Source organism: Marmota monax, unplaced genomic scaffold (genome assembly GCF_021218885.2).
Source record: "Marmota monax isolate L192 unplaced genomic scaffold, Marmota_monax_Labrador192_F-V1.1 WCK01_AAM20220418_F8-fsc00007, whole genome shotgun sequence".
NCBI classification, from domain to species: Eukaryota; Metazoa; Chordata; class Mammalia; order Rodentia; family Sciuridae; genus Marmota; species Marmota monax.
In genome coordinates, this window is record NW_026692781.1 from 23,270,862 (window position 1) to 23,291,348 (window position 20,487).

The following is a 20,487-nucleotide window of genomic DNA, read 5'->3' on the forward strand; positions in this document are numbered from 1 at the left end:
ATGCTCAGAGGCGGGGCTTTTGGAAAGTGATTGAGGGCTCTAATCTCATCAATGAATTAATCTACCGATGGGTTCATAGTTGGACCGACTATTGGGAGGCAGTGGAAATTGTAGGAGGTGGGCCTAGTTGGAGGAAGTAGGTCACTTGCAGCATATCCCAGGAAGGGCATATCTTAACCCCAGCCCCTTTCTTCTCCTCTCTCCTCTCCACTTCTCTGCCCCCACATTCCCAGCCACCATCTTGAGGTTGTGCCTTCACAAAGGCCCATAGCAATAGGGCCAACTGACCATGGACTGAAATGTCTGAAACCATGAGCTAAAATAATTTTTCTTCCTTTTAAGTTGTTTACCTCCAGTATTTTGTCACAGTGACAAAAAGCTAACTAACACAGCAGTCCTGCAGTCACTAAAACTCATTTTGGACTTCTGTCTCCAAAATTAAGATAATATGGTAACTTGTTTCAGCAGCAATAGGAAATAAATATACTGTGTATGGGGGTACTGGAGAGGGGGAAAGATAGATGGTAGTTTGAGAACCCAGAAGTAAGAACAGGGGAGGAGAGTGGGGGAGAAGCAGAAGATAATGAAGCATTGATGTGGGACTTAGTGAGGTTGAGATGCCTGTGACACATTCCACTGGACAATGGCCATATGGATCTGGTCCTCAGGAGAGAAGCTGCCTCAGAGAGATGGATGTTAGGTTATCTTTAAACATTCTGTGATTGAAGCTAACAGAATGAGAAGGAACATTCACCAAAATAACAGCAGCAGCAGTTAGGAGAAAGAAAGATCTAGAACAAAATCCAAGGAATTAAAAAAACCCAAATGGATCATACAAAGGGGAGTGGCCTGAGGGAAAAGGGAAACACAAGGCTTATGGGTCATGGAAGTTAGAGGAGGAGTGAGTTTCAAGGAAGAAAGTTTTAAAAAGGAAACATCAGGGGCTGGAGTTGTAGCTCAGTGGTAGCACAGGTGAGACCTAGCACAGGTGAGACCCTGGCTTCAATTCTCAGCACCATATAATTTATATAAATAAATAAAGGTCCATTGACAACTTGAAAAAAAAAAAAAAGAAAGACAGAAAAAGAAACCATCAACAGTGTCCAATGTTCCTGACAGGTGAAGAAAGAAGTGGTTGAGTGGTTGACACTCTGGGGTTGTGGCTCAGTGATTGAATACTTGCCTCGAATGTGTGAGGCACTAGGTTCAATCCTCAGCACCACATAAAAATAAATAAACAAAATAAAGGTATTTGTTCATCTACAACTAAAAAAATTAAAAAAAAACTCCAACCCCCTCTGTATGATTAGACATGTTTTGAAGTATTTAAAAGAGCAAGGAGGAATGAATAAGAGCCAGAATTTGAAGCCAGACTATGTGGGATCGAATGCAGATTCTATCACTTACTAGTGGTGTGATCTTGGTCAAGTTGTTTCACTTTTATATGCACCAGTTGGTAAAATCATGTGATTACTGTGAGGGTTTTCTGAATAAATATATTGCAAATTGTAGTGAGCCTTGCCTGGCTCATGGTGAGTCCTATATAAATGTTATTTGTTATTATTATTGCCCAATGTAATGTGTTTATTTTCTTATTTAAGAATAAACAATTCTGTCAAAGGAAATACAAGAAAAAACATTATGAGGAAGGCAAATGAAGCAGAAGAAAGTAGTTTGTGAGAAAAAGTAGAGGAAAGAGGAAAGGTTGGAAGGACCAAGTAGGCATCGATTTTTTTTTTTTTGGTACCCAGAATTGAACACAGGGGTGCTTAACCATTGAGCCACATCCCCAGCTTTTACTTTTTGAAACAGGGTCTCACAAAGTTGCTTAGGGCCTCGCAAAGTTGATGAAGCTGGCTTTGTGATCCTCCTGCCTCAGCCTCCCAAGCAGCTGAGATTACAGGCATGCGCCACTGTACCTGGCCAAATATTCTTTTTTTTTAAGGGCTAATTCTCCCAGCTTTACCATTAGTCTTGTTTTTTTAAAATATTTTATTTTTTAGTTGTGGTTGGACACAATACCTTTTACTTATTTATTTTTATGTGGTGCTGAGGATCAAACCCAGGTCCCCGCACGTGCCAGGCAAGCACTCTACCGCTGAGCCACAACCCCAGTCCCCAAATATTCTTGATATACTAAATATTCATAAGTCATTCAATATCCAGGAAGTCTTAAAAGGATCACCCACTGGTGATACCCATGCAGGCTGTACTCCTCTCTGCCTGAGAAATGCAGATAAAATCCATAGCAACTACCAGATTAATTGGTGAGCTAGAACTAGAGCCAGGCATACTTGTTTCTATGTCTCCTGGAGCAAGTAAGTATGTGTTGGGTCTGTCACCAGGCACCTTCTGTCTACCAAGCCTCTTTGTTTAACCTCCACTCTGATCCTGTAACTATTCTATCAGTGGGAAAGAATGATATAGCTGAGACTGGAGAAGAGGTATGAAGCTATGCACATTTCATAAATATATCACCCATTTGTACCCCATCCTCTCTCTCTTGGCTTTCATGCTGTGCATTCTTCAATAGCCTTGTGATTTCAACATCTGAAGTCTCTCTGCGCAATGACCTCTGGGTTAGCCTGACTGGTTGTGTACTTGGAGGCTAATTTCCCACACCACACCCACTGGTTAGCTCAGAGACAGTGGGAAGGTGGGAAGGAACAGTAGATCACTATTTCTTCATGCATATTTGTGTCTTCTCCTTATATTGATTTATTTGTGAGTTTTAAAAATTAAGAAAACTTAAAATTTTGTGATCTTTAGTATGTGTATGAGTTGAATAATGACCTACTAGACAGAGCCAAAAACCCTGACATATTTAAAGGATTGTGGCTGTCAGGAAAAAATTCCTTCCTTAACAAGGTCAATTGGAACAACACGTTTTCCCTGTGCTGACCCTTGAGCCTACCCTGTCCTATTTGAAATACAAACACCAGCTTTGATCTCTGGGATGACATGGCTTCACTTTTCAACATGGGGCTGACTTTATAGATCAAGATCTATCCAATATTTCTCCAAGTTTTTTTCTGTTGTCTTTTCTCATAAAGGAAAGGACCTAAGAGAGTCTATTTGCTTTTTTCCCTTATGTTCTTTTTAAAAAAGTTGTTTATTTAATAGTTGATAGATCAGAAAAATGACAATTCTATTGTGACAGCTACCAACTGTGTACTCTATGAGCCATTTAGTTTAAAATAATGCAGTAGGAAGCAGGTATCTCCAGGCCACATCAAACAACAATCTGTCATTCTTAGAACAATAATCTCCTTCATCATTTGCATTTAAAACTTTAGCACTTGCTACCTTTATTTTGCTTTTATGTGTCGATATTGTAAATGGATCTATCAAGAGGCTGTGTTGTAGGCTTCAGGCACATTTCATGGGTTCCTGGAGAGGGTCTAGCAACTTAGTATTCTTATTGTTTTAATTCTCCCCAAAAAGGGACTCCAAATTCTGAAGCTCCAAGACCTAAAAAGTTCTCATGAGTATGATTTCATGGTTAGGAGGTTAACAACTGGATTTAAAAGAAGTCACCTTTTTCTTTTACTACCTAGTAATTTTGGATAGATTACATTAACTTTCAGCCTCAGTTTTCTTAGTTGTGAAGTGGGAATATCATTACCTATACCCATAAGATTATGATAAAGCTTAAATAGTACTTCATATATAATAAACATTCATAAATGTTAGCTTCCATTATTCTCTGCTGTTGCCAGAATAAACGCTGAGAACAGGATATGGCATCCCCTAGAGCCAGTCACAAGCACACAAAAATTCTTGTTGAATGAATATTTTATGCAATCAACTACACTCTCCGCCCTCGCTGTAAGTTTAACCAGAAATACAATTTAAATTACATTCTTAGTGCGACACACAGGATCTCTTCAGCAAAGCGCCAGATACCCCGCAGTACCTTGCTAGGAGGGTGTTTTAGCCTCTGTGAGTTCGTGAAACTCACCACGTTCTTTCCCTCCCTTCTCTCCCAAGTCAACTAAGGACAGTCGATCAAGACTGTGACTTGAGACACTGTGATAGAGCATTTATAGTGTTAGCCTTGTGCCTGGCTCTTAAGAAGCGCTCAATAAATGATGGCTAGTACTATCTTCAGATCAGACGTCCCTCTACTCCCCATCTCAAGTCTTCTTCCTCGCCGTGGCCTGAATTTTTTGCATAGGGAGACAGGGGTCTCGGTCGGAAGCCTGTGTGGGTGGGTGGGTAGGTGGTGGTGGTGGTGATAATGGCGGGGCAGGCTGGAACCTCGACGTCCGCTTTCCCCTTCTTAGTGCGCTTCCCAGCCGGGTCGGGTCCCGGGTCCCCCGGGGCCGCCAGGGCGGGCGGGAGGCCGGGAGGAGGAGGCCGACGCATCCGCCGCCGCCGCCGCCGCCGCAGGAGGCGGAGCGCTGCACCTGGCGGACGGTCCTCGGCGCTCGGCCCTGAATCGGGTCCAGCCGGTAGTGAACGACTGCAGCGACCGTGAGGACCCAGCACCAAGAAGAGCAGCTGCTGGAGAAGGTCGCCCCGGCGGGCGCGCTCGGCCCGGCTGTCGTCGCCCCACCCAGCCCGCATCCCTCAGCCCCGCCGCGCCCCGCCCCACCCCGCCCGCCGCAGCCCCCCGGAGCGAGCGACTCGCCAGAGATGGTGCGCACCGTCCCGACAGCCGCCGCCCCGGCGCCCGGAGCTGCCGCCCCGCGCCCCGGGGACAGGGCTCCCCGCGCCCCGCGCAGCTGAGCGCCGCCGCCGCCGCAGCAGGTGAGTCGTGCCGGGTGCGCGGGGAGGGGGCGCGCTCGGCGGGGGAGGCCCCGCAGCCCCGCCCTGGCCTCCCCCGCGGGGGACGCGCCGCGCGGGAGGGTGGGGACCCTTCGCCGCGCACACCTGCTGTCGGGGAGGGGGCATGGGAAGGGGCCCGAGGGAGCGCGCGTGGGCGTTTCCGCGCCCACCCTGGTCGCCTGCCGCTCGCTCCCTCCCTCCCCTGGGCTCTGGTGTCTGTTGTCATCTTTATAGGGTGCTGGGGGAGGCTGCCGTTAGCGCCCCCCGTGTGCCGGGCGCCGGCAGCACTTCCGCAAACGTAATTGGAGTCGGGAAAACAAAGGCGCTGCCCAGGGAGCCCTCGCCCGACGCCAGTTGCCGCCGGAGAAGGGGGATGAGGGATGGGCCCGGGTGTCCAGGCCCTTCTCGGCCCAGCCCCACTTGCGTCCTTGGCACAAATGCCTCTGGGAGAAAGGCGGAGGTGAGAACCTCCACACAGCCCCAGTGACAAGGACATGGCCCTGCTTTGGCAGAAGGAGGAAATTGATATTGTCAGTCTCCCCAGGTGAATATATACGGGGAAAAAGCCTTTTCTCAGGCCTGCTACCTAGGAGAAATTCTACCCTTCGCGCTTCCTTCTGTGCTTGAATTTAGTGGTATGTCCCTGAAGCACTTTTGAAATGGTAATGGGGGTTGCTGGTACTTCTGAGTCTTATTTATTCCATACCCAGTAATTTACCTGTAAATTTAAGTAGTAAACAATTCCAAATGCACCTCCCCCTTTCTTTTATCCCCTCCTCACGTCGACACACACAGGTGGATTAATAACCCTTCAAGCAGGCACACGATGCATTTTGCTACTCCCACATGCATTAGGAACAACAAACATTTCCTTTAATCAAAAAATGTTTAATAAGTATCACACAGTACAACTGGAACCTATGATACCTGGCCTATGAGTAATAGAAAATAATCTTTAAGAGTGAAGGCTCAAATCCAAATAGTTTGATGCCCTTGGGTTCTGGGTCCCAGTTTTCTCTCACTTGTGAAAAAAAAAGATGGTTGGGTAGTGTAGTGATTAAATTTTCGTTTGCCTTTTCTAGAAGTTCATGATATTGTGTTAATCTAACCTTTTTAGTGTAGATGGATGTAAAGAGTAGGTGGACATATATATAGTTGACTAACAGCATGTTATGAAAAGAGATGACTATTTGGTAGGTCCCAGATGTGAGCAGAACATCTCTTCCCCAAGACCTGGGCATTAGCCAACTAAAAGGGTAGGTATCTCTGACTGCCTTGTTAAACAAAAGGAGAGGTTAGAGTTTTCAATGGGAAGCTTGACTTTTGATACTTGGTCACTGGCAGACAAGGGGAGTGTTTTCAGTTATTTCGTGGTAGTTGATTGGATGGTATTTATCACAATTTATAAGTAAAATTCAGCATTGCTTGGGAAAAGGTTGAAACATTAATGAGCCCAGTGCAACAAGATGCTCTGGGGGAATAGACTATTTTAATACAAATTTAAATAATAGCGACTAAGGGTGTTTATAATAACTTATTTTTAAGGTACCTTCTGTGTACAAATAAGGTAAGTATAAAATCATGAAGGCATACTGAAACAAAAAGACAAAATAGCAAGGTTTGCAGGTATTTGGTCATGTGAATATTGGACTGTCAGTTTCATCTATAATTTCTGGATTATTAACAGTAGTAAGGCACTTTTTTTTTTTCCAGACCCAGGATTGAACCCAGAGGTGCTTAACCACTATGCTACATCCCCAACCCTTTTACTTTTCGTTTTGAGGCAGGGTCTCACTAGGTTGCTTAAGATCTCACTGAGTTTCTGAGGCTGGCTTTGAACTTGTGATACTCCTGCTTCAGCCTCCTGAGTTGCAGGGATTGCAGGCATGCGCCACCACACCTGGCAATAAGACACTTTTGAATACTGATATTCAACACACCATCTTAACACCATTTATTTCTAAATATCTGTAAAATGTTTTTCTCTAATTAAAAGGAAGCTCAAAAATTTTAAGTAATTCTATACTAACCACAATCAGGAAGAGATGCAGTTAGGTTTGGACCCTGTATGTCCTGGCTCCAAAGTGTGGGAAATTTCCACTTGGTGTCTCTCCCTACTCAGGACCATTAAACCTTACCACCTAGGCAAATGCTTTCCTTTTCTTCTTGCCTTTGAAATTAACTTCATTTCAACATACATATATTGCATATGGTAATGTCCATATAGGATAATCTATGTATTTATAATGGAGATATCTATATCTATAGCTATATATAAATATATATAGATATATAGATATATATCAGAACATGTATGTTTTACCATTTGTTCTAGTTTTAGTAAAAACTAATTTGCCAGAGAAAATTTTAGAATTATATCAGTAGGGTTTTCTTACTTCTTTTGATATTTATTAATTCTTTTTAAATTTTATTTATTTATTATTTTTTTCATTAATTCTTTTTTTGGGGAAGAGTACTGGGGATTGATCAAGGACACTCAGTCACTGAGCCACGTCCCCATCCCTATTTTGTATTTTATTTAGAGAAAGGATCTCACTGAGTTGCTTAGTGCCTTGCTTTTGCTGAGGGTGGCTTTGAACTCAAGATCCTCCTGCCTCAGCCTCCTCAACTGCTGGGATTACAGGAGTGTGCCACTGCACCCACCTTTTTCATTAACTCTTGATTGAACATTCTCATTATGGGGAAAGGGAGAAATACAACAAATGCATAGTCAAATGCTAGTCACTTTGGTACATTGGCATGGGAAAAATCAAGATATATTAAGTGAACAAAGCAACTTGCAGAAGAGATTTGTATACATTTACTTAAACCTGCTTACAGGTACATATATATCTCCTTGTCCCCAAACTGTCAAGAGTGGCTACCTTAAGCAAGTGGGATGGGGTGGAATAAAAGGGTGTTTTCCCTTTTTTACTTGTAAAGTTAGGTTTGGGCTTTAAAATTTTAAAATAATCATATGTTCTTTTAGTATATAAACTAAAAAGGGAAACAAAGAATAGCATCAATTCACTTTATAAAAATCCAAAGTGAGAGGAAATTTAGTATGCCTAAATTCTATAATTTAAGCAAGTGAAATGAATCTCAGGAGATCAAAGTGGAAGACAGTGGTCTTGGAACTGCAGATGTAGGAGCAAAGAGTGAAGAGTCTTATAACTGCTTTTTACTTTTTCTAAAGTGTAGCATATTCTGCAGCTCCCCAGTTTTCCTCCTCTGTATGAATGCTATGGTGCATACCACAGTTCATCTGTTTAAGACTAGAGGGTAAGAATTCCTTTCTTCCTGGTCTTGCTGGTGGCTACAACCATGGAAGCATTATTGTTCCCTACAGAACAACCTGGTGGAAGCGGGAGTTGGAGGAATCAGTTTACCTGTTGTGTCATCTTATGAGGTTGACACTCCAGATGACTTTAGATGTAATTTTACTAACAACTTCAGGAGCAGCAAGTTATCAAGTTAATTTAGTCTGATGCATACATATTTATTTAATACAATCCCATAATTCTGCCCAGTTCTATGTAAAATTAATAAAAATTAATGCTTAGAATCCTTAAAAATTCATACATTTCCCTGTTGGGACTTAGAAATCTAGAACCAAATATATTCAGACTTTCCAGAACCAAGAAAACACATGCTTCTTGTATTTTATATGTGAAAGAAAGCTGAATAAACTTGGTTCATTGTAAACATAATAGGAGTCCTGAGAAAGATAAAGTTATTTTGCAGAGGAGATATTGACAATTTGAGGTGATATTGAACATTTTAAGGTTTTCCTTGATTGAGGAAACTCTGTAGATCTAGTGTACAGTTCAACCCTAGCACAGATTCAATTTGTGTAAAACTTTCTTCCTCAAAGCAAAACTACCAAGGCATTTCCCAGGGCACAACATTTTGGATTCCTAGGAGAAACATGTATACAACTGATATCAATTCTCTGTGGGACAATGAAATCACCTTAGTGCCTTCACCAAGAGTGTTCGATTTGGATTTAAAATCCCTCCATGGTTAGTTATCCAACATTAGCTGTCTATGGGCATTTACTATACTGGAATTTTTGGGGTGAAAGGGATTTGTATCAGCTTGACTTATTTTCCTAAATCTTGAATGACAAGTTATCCAGTACTTAGCTCCATTGTTGGATTGAGTAACCTTTGCTTTGTAGCTGTGTTTGGATTTTTATATTTGGAAAATATCAATTGTTTTGTAAAGTGGCACTGTCTCAAGTTCATTGGCTGGGCAACTTAGTCATTTGCTAAGACACATGATGTTTGATTTGTTGGTACAGAGGCCAAAACAAAACTTTCTTTAAAAAAATGTGGAAAAACTAAATCCGGGGTTTAGGTGATATGTATTAATATGTGTCTGTTATAGACATTGCGACTCTGATTGCTAGTTTGTGTCTCTAAAGAGCATACGTACCCCCTCTACTTCAGCACCAACAGAAACTAAGCCTGACAGCCAGTTGTTTTGTACATTCAAAGGAGCAGCCATCTGCCTTGGTCCAGTATGTTAAGTGTAACTGAGCCATGGATATGCTGACAATTGTGTTGAAAGCAGGTTAACATTTGGAAATGTAAATGAGAGCTCTGTGTTACCTCATGACCTTGTGGTCCTGCTGCATTTTAGATGTGGGGGCCAGGGTGGAATGAGAGAGAATTCCAAAGATGGAAGAAATTCAGACTAGTAGAAAAGCCATATTTAAAGAGATGAAAAGGATTGAGTTAAGGAGGTCAGGGACACCTTTCTTGACACTTGTTCTAGGAATCCAAAACAAGGAATCCTTGACACTTGAGAATGGGAGACTAATTCAGGAAACATTCTGCAAATAGAAAATAGGAAAGTCCAACTTTGAATGACGCTGACAAATTGTTTAATAGTGTTTTGATCTGAGACCAAGAGTGAGACTGGGGAAACAGACAGAGAGATGGGAGCACCATGAGTCAGCTGTGGGCAGAGGAAGCTCTGGTGTGGCTTTGTGGAGGATAAAAAGGAGAATTAGAAAGAGGAACTGGTGCTGTCTGAACAAGCCTGATTTGTGGGTTAACCATGCCAAGGGAAAGTGAGTAACGAGTCTGGACTAGTAGTTGGCTGCCTGTGTAGGGTTACTAGAGCCAAGTCAGGTGCCCTCTACTTTCCACATGGCCAGCAGCATCAGCTTCAGTAAACCTATGCACTAAACGCACCCTGAGCCCCTCTGCCATGGTGGGTAAAGAGGGAAGAATTACCTTGGAGGAGTGGGTCCTTGTGACCCGTGTTGCCCATTCTTTTCTCATAACTGTTCTGGACACTTTTAGGGACAGAGGTTCAGATAGACTGTAGTAGGGCCCAAGGAAAATGAGGTTCCATTCATATAGAGCAAAGCAGGAAGCCCCCATACTAAACAAATAAAGCCAGACCATACAAAGTGGCATGCACACTACTTGGAATTTTTAAGAAATGCACTGCTTTGATAAGCAGGACTTGATCCGGAGAGTCCCACTTCTTTAGCTATCATGAGGGCCTTTAATTCTGTTTAAAATAATATCTGTGGAATTGTGTTTAATGAAAAATTGTGTTCCTTTATAAGAAAGGAACCTTTATAACTCAATTCACCTTTTAAGAAAGCTTAAATAAAAGACTTTGTGATATTTTCAAAAGGATAAAAATGACCACATTTTATTATCCATATAATAAGTCTCCCTATCACAGGTGTAAGATCTTTGCAAAGTTCAGAGCCTTTGTAACTGTCCCTTTCAGTCATTTCTACTGAGAAGCACAAGGCATTGGTGAGTAATCACACTTTAGCCAGGAACTCCAGGATAAATGATGTCCCAGTTGTCACTAAGATGTCTCATATTTAACAATGACTTTTTAAATATGCATTTTAAAAGAGAGAAGTGCTCACTGAAGAAAAATCCAACCCAGTATAAAAAATATTAACATAAATTCTAGTTTTAATATACAGAGTTAACACCTAGTAACATTTTTATATTATTTCTTCAAGTTTTTTTTTTTTAAAAAAACATATTTCATTTGCAGTGCATAAATTTACAGATATAAACTCTCACTTTACATGGAGGATTGTGTTCTGCTTTTTTCACTTAGTGTGATACATTTTCCTGTGTAATTAAGTTATATTTTCCCATCATATAGATATGATTTTAATTTTTCTCTAATATGGATCTACCAAGATTCATTTAACTTCCCCTATTATTAATTGCTTACTTTGTTTCAGTTTTGATTATTATACAAGTCTGTAACCTTAAGGTTCTTAAGGTAAATATGGTTACCTTAAATCTTTGCTTCCTAGAAAGTTTATACTTCTATTCTTAGTGAATGAAGGTGCCTGTCAATCCTCAACCTCATTAGCACTGAATACTTTTATTTTAAAAAGTACCAGTATAGCATGTATGTTGGAAGTATATTTTTTATTTAGTAGGCTACATAATAAAACATTTTTCTGAAAGTAATTATGTCATTAGAATGGATAGCACATTTCAGCTCTCAATTTATCAGAACTTTAATAGCATAATAAACAAAATTAAACAATGTGAGATTACACATATGGAATGTTCTAAGGATATAAATTATTCTCTTAGACTGTTGTGTATTTAGGGAGTGAAGGTAAAGATCATTGACAGTAGCTTCATATCTATAGGAAAATGTTTTTAAACTTTGAAGTCTATATTCTGATTTAAATGGTGAACTCATAACAGTTGTGTCTTTCTTCTAAAGCTCCTGTACATTTCTGTATAAAATGTCTTGTCCTATGAGTAGATTATGCTTTCCTTAAGCCTCTTAACTTCCTCAGTGTCTGGTATCAGAAGAATCAAGTGATAAGACCTGTCTTTTATTGAACAAGCATTTATTAAGGACCCATCATAAATACAGTATTATAATAATATATAGGGTAGTACTATAACCTAGTGTTAGGTTACTAATACTTAGAATTATGTTTTTATTTCTCATTATAATTTTTATTTTTTCACAGTCTTGAGTTTTCTATGTTCCTAGTATTTCGTGTTCCTGGACCCATAGTCTTATAGTAATTGTATTTACTGAAGTCAGTCCTTTTCTGAAGAGATTTGAGGAAAAAAATTGTGTGTTTGTGTATGAAAGAGGGATTCACATAACTGAGTTTAAAAACAGTCACAAAATCATTCAATTGAATTGTAATTTGTCTTTTTTAAAAACAGGTATACATTCTATATAAATTGTTTTCATTTTAAGATATAACAAACTTATTGAGGAAGGTATTTCTGTAAAACCTTAAATAATGGTTTTCAATTTCAATGCCAATCTTTAAAAACCCTTTGTTTTATATTATGAAAAGACAAGAGGTGCTGGGGCAGTAGCTCACATGGCTTGCATGCGTGAGGCACTGGGTTTGACCCTCAGTACCACATAAAAATAAACAAAAATACTGGGTCCATCTACAACTAAAAAAAAATATTTTAAAGAAAGACAAGAAATCTAATGTTTTCCATGTCAGTTTACTAGCAAAGAAAGAAATTTATATTCATTAAAATAACAAATAATTTGGTAATAGAGACAGCTTTCAGATGGTCCTTGTAAAATTGCTGGGCTCCTAGTTTTGCTGTGGCCTGTAATGGTGCTGATCAGGTTTCATCCTTCCCCTTCCTCTCCCAACCTCTTACCTGTCTGATTACCTGTGAGGAGTTTGAAGACAACATCCTGTAGATTTCCCATGTGATCATAGTTGCTCTCCTAGGGTCCCCTGAGAAAGTACATGATGGTAGAAATATAATAAGATTTGCATTAACGTTTATTAGAGAAATAAATATATGATGGTAGCATGAATAAACATTTGAAAACAAATAGAACGTGAACATGAGATATGCTTTTTTAGGGCTTTCAGAGATCCCTGGCAATAATTGATGGCTGCCACAGGTTGGTATTGTCGTCCTGGGGGAAGCAAGTGGCTGGTGACCCCAGGCTCAATGCTGTGACTCCTGGCTGGAAAGGAAGGAGTAGAATCTCAAGCTCTGGGTGGAGATGCATTAGAGAGATGTGTTGGTAGCATCCCAGATGGAAAAGTGAAAGAATTTCCCCTTAAAAATGATGTAGACTTTAGGTTCTTAACACTGTTAATTCAGTAACCTGAGCACTCCTATTATTTGTAATATTGGTTCAATGGGGAAATGGTTTCTCAGCTTCAATAATTGAAGTACAATGAGTTTTTGAAACCCTGCCTGTTCATTTAGTTACCATGAAAAGCCATTTCATTGCCCACCTGGCTATTGATCTTTGTTTAGGAACAGATGATGAAAATACATTGCTTCTACTTTCACAAAGGCCTCTGTGTGCCCCTTAAATCCCTACATTGTTTTCCATCTTCAACAAATGCATGCACAATATCAACTGCAAATTCAATTTACTATCTTGAACATCTGTTGAATTTTTTTGGCTAGAGAAACTCACAAGATATAAATACTTTCCCTTTTTTGTGGTGGTGGTGATTGAACCCAGGGTGTGTGCTAGGCAAGTGCTCTACCACTGAGCTACATCCCCAGCCTCAATAGAGGTATCTTTTGTAAAACTTTTTTTTTTCATGTTATAATAGGAACTGTTTCTTGTTCCTCAGGCTGGGCTTGTTTTAAGACAGGAAGTTTATTTGAAAGTACAAAGAAATGTGATTCTGGGGCCTATTTCAGATTTATGTATTTTTTGGTGGGGGTACCTGGGGTTGAATTCAGGGGTACTCAACTGAGCCACATCCCCAGCCTTATTTTGTATTTTATTTAAAGACAGGGTTTCTCTGAGTTGCTTAGCACCTTGCTTTTGCTGGGGCTGGCTTTGAACTTATTATCCTTCTGCCTGAGCTTCCCAAGCCACAGGGATTACAGGCATGTGCCACCTTGCCTGGCCAGATTTATGTTTTAAACTGTGGTATATTGATACAATATTTAATCAGAAGCCTAAAATAAATAAATAGGAGTCTATTTCCATGATGATTACTTAAGTCTAAAGGGCCCAAGTTGTAATTTTTAACATTGGCATTTGATCATTTTTTTCAACAAAGTTAAAGTGAAAATCCACTTGGCTTTTATTCCTAAAGCCGCCATTACACTTAAAAGCTATCTTTCAGCCTTAAGAGATCAAAACAGTTCATTCCTTTTTACTCTCTCAGCAGATTGAAGGGAAATGTTAAGGAGGGTTTCAACTCCTTTCTTGATGTTACAAATATAAGTAAAATGCTTCTACAGACGTTTATATTTTAAATGAGTAGTTATTTCTGGCCCAGAGGTACTCAACTATAATTCCAATCCATAACTCAACAGTGTGTTCTCTAGCAAGCCAGTGACCTCACCTCACACTGGGCTGTGGACTGGGAGATAGACAAGAGCACAAATCTGTGAGCATTGACAGGTCAGATGCTAAGCTAGATGGTGCCAAAAAATTTTAGAACACTCCCTCGGGAGAACACTTTTGGAATAATTGCAAAATAAATAGCATATCCTGGAATAAAACCACAGTGACCACTACCACCACCAAATGTTCATATGTTGCTTTTGAATTAACAAAACGCTTTTTCATACATTATTTCATTTAAGCCCAGAATTTCTCTGTGGGTCAATTAACTTAGTTTTGTGTTTTTTTATCACCATTTTATGATGAGGAAAATGGAGCTTGAAGAGGCACTGATCTGTCAAGACCAGGAGAAATACTGAAACTTCTTTCTCCTCTATTTCCTAAAATTAATCTCTGATCACATTAAACTTTAATAAAAATCCTATATTTTCATCAAATGCTTACCAAAAATAACCAATATTTGCAAGAGCTTACAGAAGTAAATGGAAATATGCAAAGCACTAGATTCCTCTCTCAAGGAGTTTATAATCTTTTTGGTTGGATAAGAGATATCTGTAAAATGGCCAAGTGTGGTGGCCCATGCCTATAATCCCAGCGACTCAGGAGGCTGAGGCAGGAGGATCACGAGTTCAAAGCCAGCCTCAGTAAAAGCAAGGTGCTAAGCAACTCAGACCCTATCTCTAAATAAAATACAAAATAAGGCTGGTAATGTGGCTCTGTGGCTGAGTGCCCCTGAATTACAAATTTCTTGCCTTTAGAATTAAGGCCACACACTTAAATAAGAACTTGAATGTCAGGGAATTCTTAGTAGGTGTTGCAGTAGCAAAACCCTGCGGTCTGTTTTCTATAAATGTGGTCATGCTCTTCTCCTGCTCCATTCACATCAGTGGCTCCCCATTGCTCTCAAAATAAATAAGACCTACAGGTTCTCAGTGTTTATCAAGCACTGTGCTAAGAGTCCAACATGCATGATATGCTTTCACCCTCACAGCTGTCAAGAAGGAAAGGTGTTCTGATGAGCCTCACCTGTAGGTGAGGAAACTGAGATGTTAAAAGCTTTTCCAGAACCTCAAAGCTAGTCAGTGATTCCTGTCTGCCAGTCTCTTCCACCTCTCAGGAACCCCTCGGCATTTACACAGGTCTCTGGATCAGCACCCTATTCCTCTTCTGGGTTGCTCTACACATCCTGTAAGGCTTCCTCAAGATCCCACCCCAGGGACTTCTGCACCACAGTGTCCGTTTCTGGTTTAACATACGGCATGGTATGTTGTGGTTCTTTGCCTTCAAGTCTCTCACCATTGTGCTTGAGAGTAGGGATTGCATGGTCTTTGCCCTGTGAACTGTGGGTCACCAACAGCATATGCCATCTAATGGTTATTGCTACATTTATAGCTGTTGGGTTAAAAAAAAAAAAAGTCTTCATTTTCAGTGTAAGTTGCTAACTTTGTGCTTTGTGTTGAATCCTCTTTCAGCCTGACAGTCAGACCCTCTGTAATCTGTGGCTGTCTGGTGGCCTCAGAGGTCCACAATCCTAATATAAATCTTTTAAAGAAGCACTATTTCTTCTTCATTTCCCATCTTGGAATAATTTCCCCACTCCTACTTGCCTAAGGAAAACCCTTTCTATCTTTCAAGGTCAGTCTAAGTCCCTCGTTCTGTTGCCACCCCCTGTTTGATGTATGGACTCTTCACTCAACTCCAGAAGTTCCCATGGTCTGAAGCACCTTTTTTCTTTTGTTAATTACGCAGTGCTAAGTGGCTGGCTTCTTTCATTATTCCTCTGATTCTAGTGATTTAACTTTTTCCACATCATTAAATGTTTCCTTCTATTTTGGATTCATCTTGTCTACTATAAAGCAAGTCATTGGGACCTCAGACCAAGTATTTGGCATCTCTGCCTAATAACTGTGCAGTGCATAGAGAGGTAGTATCTTTTAAAAGCGTAGGCTATATGGGTTTGAATCCCAGCTCTTCTACTTGTTTCCAGTGTAAACATAGGCTAGTTATTTGCCTTTTCTGTGCCTCTATTTCCTCACCTGTAATGAAGCACAGTAATCATATCTACCCTGGGGAACTGCCATGAGAATTAAATGAGTTAACATCTGTTAAGCCCATGGTGTTAAGTGTTATGCTGTAGTTAGTAATAATAATGATGGCAAAATAGTGCACTAAATCCTTATTCAAATACAAATATATTGTGAAAATGGAGCAACATTATATGTGTCATCTGTTTGTCATCTAGCAGACAAGTTTGACTAGGAGCTTAGGAAAGGTCCCCCATGAGTGACAAGTGTGACAGGTTCTGTTTCTGGGAGGAGGTTCAGTCCCAATACAATGCTATTGGTAGCAGTTACGGAGAGTCTGGGGGCAGCACCAAGTGCCTGGAGGGCTCAGGCTAAAAACTGGACTGACAGAAGTAGGACCAGTTCTGCCCTTCACAGTTTCTCTCAGCCATAAAGAAGCCTTGTCATAATGCCTGGGAGGAAGAGGAAGATTCCAAAATAGCCACTTGTACACTTTGATGTCTTTGTACCCTGTGTGACTGTTATAAAGCCAATTTTTAATTTTTTTTTCATGACATCAGCCAAATGTCTAGCAGATGCTAAAGCAATCCTGATTTAAATAAAGATCTGTGGGGTTGATATTGCATTCTGTACCTCTGAAGAAAGCTCTGTTCTAGAAAATGCTAGGGGTTGAACTGAATGTTCAGGAGTGTTGTGTGTAAATGCCAGGACTCTTACGGCTCATTTACGGTGATTTCTCATAGTCTGTGCTGATAATAAATTACAGTGGTTGTTAGAGTCCTGCTCTGGGACTCACACTGCTCCTAGACATTGAGAATGGTCAGTAACGGTTGGCAAGGTAGAGCTAGCTCCTAGGGTTCAAGAAATAGTCTTCCCTGTGTTGCAGCTTCAGTTATGGGCAACATTTGAGTTATGATGGTAGGGGCACAGGAAGAATGCCCCTTCTCTGTTCCCCATGGATTGTGTCCTTTATATCACTGTTATCTCATTGCTATGTCATAGCACATGTTATCATTATGTTTGTAAATCTGATCTTTGCAATTATTATTTTAAATAACATATTCAGGTCTAAGGGGTTTTTTTTTCCTTTCAAAGATTTAATCCATTTCTATACTCATATATTTATGGATCACAATACATGTTCAAGTCATTTTTAATTTAAATACCTAATGAAGAAAGCTATCAATCTGAACAAGAATGGTTTTATTGTCTCTCATCAATAATTCAAAAATACCTTCTATTTGAATGACTCACAATAGGTACTGGTAGGATGACTTTTCAGGTTTTAAAAGGCTGTGTTCTATTTTCATAGTGGTGGTGTTGATGAATATCATTCAAGTGTGCTAGATGAGAAAACTTTTCAGGTTATCTAGAAAATAAACCAAAGTCCCTGTTACCAATTAGGATCAACTGCAAATTGGCAATAGCGATTTCCCAGAGAGATTCATAGGTTTCTGAATATTTGAAATGTCTTCTATTTTTAAGGCTTATTTTTTTTTAAGCTTCATGATTAGAAGTTTAAAATACAAGCTGAATGGATTCATATTTATTGAATCAATCTGCTCAAGCTGCTCTAACAAAACACCATACATGGACTAGGTGGCTTAAACAACAATTTGTTCTCAGAGTGCTGGGACTAAGAAGTTAAAGATCAAGGTGCCAGTTACTTAGTTCCTGGTAAAGGCCTATTTCCTGACTTGTTAGATGTCTCTCTCTCACTGTCCTCACATGGCCTTTTCTTATCAAATGATGTGGAAAGAAAGATCTGTCTGTCTTCCTGTTCTATAATTGCACTAATTCCATCATGAGGATCCCACCTTCAAGACCATTTTTAAAATCTAAGGTCCTATATCTCCATATAAAGTCACCTTGGTATACTTATAAATTTGGGGGGATATGGACATTCAGCCTATATCAGCCTCTTAATCTGCCCCCATTTTGTAAACATGTGAAGGATCTTGTTCAGAATGTAAATATTTTACCATTCCTTATACTTGCTTTATCCTTACTTGACATGACGAGTTACATTTTATGATTAAATTCAGCAAAAGATAAACTACTTTGGAACATATTTTAGTCTCCTTAAAATACAGAAATGTTTTTGGTTTGTTTCTTTTGTCCTTGGTCCTGTGATTATACGAATGACTATAATTACTCTTTATTTTATTACTGTTTAAATATGATTTCCCTGTGTTTTGATTCCTTTTCATTAAAATCTAAATGTGAAAATATCAAGTCTAAAAATTAATGTCCTGAATTTAAACTCAGAGTTTTTGTTTGTATTTTTGGATTTGAAATTCGTATAAAAGTTACCGAGTGTGACTTTCATATAAAAAGTACTGAACATTATGTTATGGGACATTACTTTGCAATTGTTGATACTTTGAGAACTAACTTAACATCTGGACTTCTGTAACCAAAGAAACCTTGAATAACCCTGTGATGGCCAAATTGAAGAAAGTAGAGAGGAAAGATTGGTTTGAGAGAATGTCATTTGTCAAGGTATAAACTGACTTCCTAATGTAAGGTATCTTGCAGCTTCAGATGAGCATTTGGGCCTCAGTTCTTCATCACCACTTGGACTGTTTAAGGAATTATGCCTCTTACGAGAACTTTGTTGTCCTTCTCTGACCTACTTGGTAAAGTCTCAGCAGTTGATTGATGAGGGATAATTAAAGGCCACCAAAGGGCCCCTGATTAGAATTCATGTAGTCAGATATTTTGTGCAATTCTGAAAAATATTTTTAGTCACTATTGGAAAGGTTTTCTTGTCTCTTGCAGGGCCAAAGCTCATATAACCAGAGATTTCTTTTTCTTTTTTAAATTAAATTTATTTTTAACTGACCCATAACAACACAAATGTTTACATATCAATGAGTACTTTGGGTCACTTGATACCTGTGTACATTGCCTAGTTCAAGCATATCTATCTCATTTATCATTTCCTTTCTTTTTTTCCTTTTTTTTTTTTTGTACTGGGGATTCAACTCAGGCACACTCAATCACTGAGCCACATTCCCACACCTATTTTGTATTTTATTTAGAGACAGGGTCTCACAGAGTTGCTTAGCACCTTGCCATTGCTGAGACTGGCTTTGAACTCATGATCCTTCTGTTTCAACCTCTGGAACCCCTGGATTACAGGTGTGCACCACTGTGCCTGGCTCATTTATCATTTCTTTATGGTGAAAACTTTCATTATATTTCTGCTTTTTTAAAATGTACAATTCATTGACTTTTATATTTTAAATGGGAGTTATTCATGCACAAAAGTTTTAAGAAATGAACCAGTTTACAAAGTTTGATTTTTTTTTCAAACTTTGACAAATGACATTCTCTCAAACCAGTCATGAAAAACAAAAACCCCTTCAGACTTGTGTGCCTTCCTTTCTGGTTTATCCTCCCAGGAGCTGCTTTCTACCTGTTTGGGGATTGTCTTTATATTCCTGTTTCTCAACTTTTGGATGTGAGGATTATCTGTTCTTGCTGTGGAAGGTGTGAAGTTGACTCCCTTCCTGCCTTTAGAGCTTTATCTGCCCAGCCATCTCATTTCCTGCCTCTCCAGTGTAGTTATGTGGCAGATTTGAGTTGTTCAGTATTCACTGTTTACATAGAGTGACTATAATCACAGTGGGAGATGTGTAGTAAACTATGATTATTTTTCCTGTGAAACTTTTTGTTTTCTTGTGTAACTTTTTTTTTTTTTTTTACTTTATTTACCACTGATTCATCCCTGAATGCATCAATTGTCTAAATTGTCTAAATTACCCTCTAGGACCTGCTCAGGTGTGTTGGTATTCCACACCAGTGTTATTCAGCTGAGGGTCTGTCCTGGGCCCCACTGTTCCAGCTAGATTCATTGTCTCTCATGTCTGGCACATAGCTGTCATCTGGGATCTTCAATCACCATCATCCCTATGCTCCCTTTGCTTGTCTTCCTGGTTCTAGCTCTTATTTGCTGCATTTTGTGTCTTACTCTCTTGATTTATCCCATTGGTGTGCTAGAACATAACCTTGAGAAAGGGAAAAACAAGATATCCGTTTTGTGAGAAATCACTTGTGTAAAATATCTCTATTTCATTGATGTTATATGCTCCTTAACTCTTTCTAGCTTAGGTTATGATTATAATGTGGGTATAGGTATGCACACACGCATTTTCCTTTCAGTGGGTTTAGGGAAGGAGCCAAATTAGATGTGTTTAATGCCCATTTCACCCAGAAATGCCATATAACTGTATGAATTTGAAACACAACAAACATTTCTTTTGGTTCTGAGCTCAAGAAATAAAATAAACTAGGAAATAGTTCAAAGGGGAATTACTTCTCATTTTGAGGTAACAAAGTAGAATTGGAGCTGATGAAC

At 39.6% G+C, this 20,487-nt stretch overlaps 1 protein-coding gene across 2 annotated transcripts in view; it reads left to right on the forward strand.

Annotated features, from left to right (window-relative positions):
- The first annotated feature begins 4,623 nt into the window (after positions 1 to 4,623).
- Mfsd6 (major facilitator superfamily domain containing 6) overlaps positions 4,624 to 20,487 on the forward strand; it is a 68,863-nt gene continuing 52,999 nt past the window's right edge. The window contains exon 1 of one of the 2 annotated variants that reach the window (XM_058580333.1): positions 4,624 to 4,752. The gene's annotated coding sequence lies outside the window, so the exon portion shown is untranslated. The remainder of the gene's footprint in view (positions 4,753 to 20,487) is intronic. The other variant, XM_046447425.2, reaches the window with a different exon arrangement.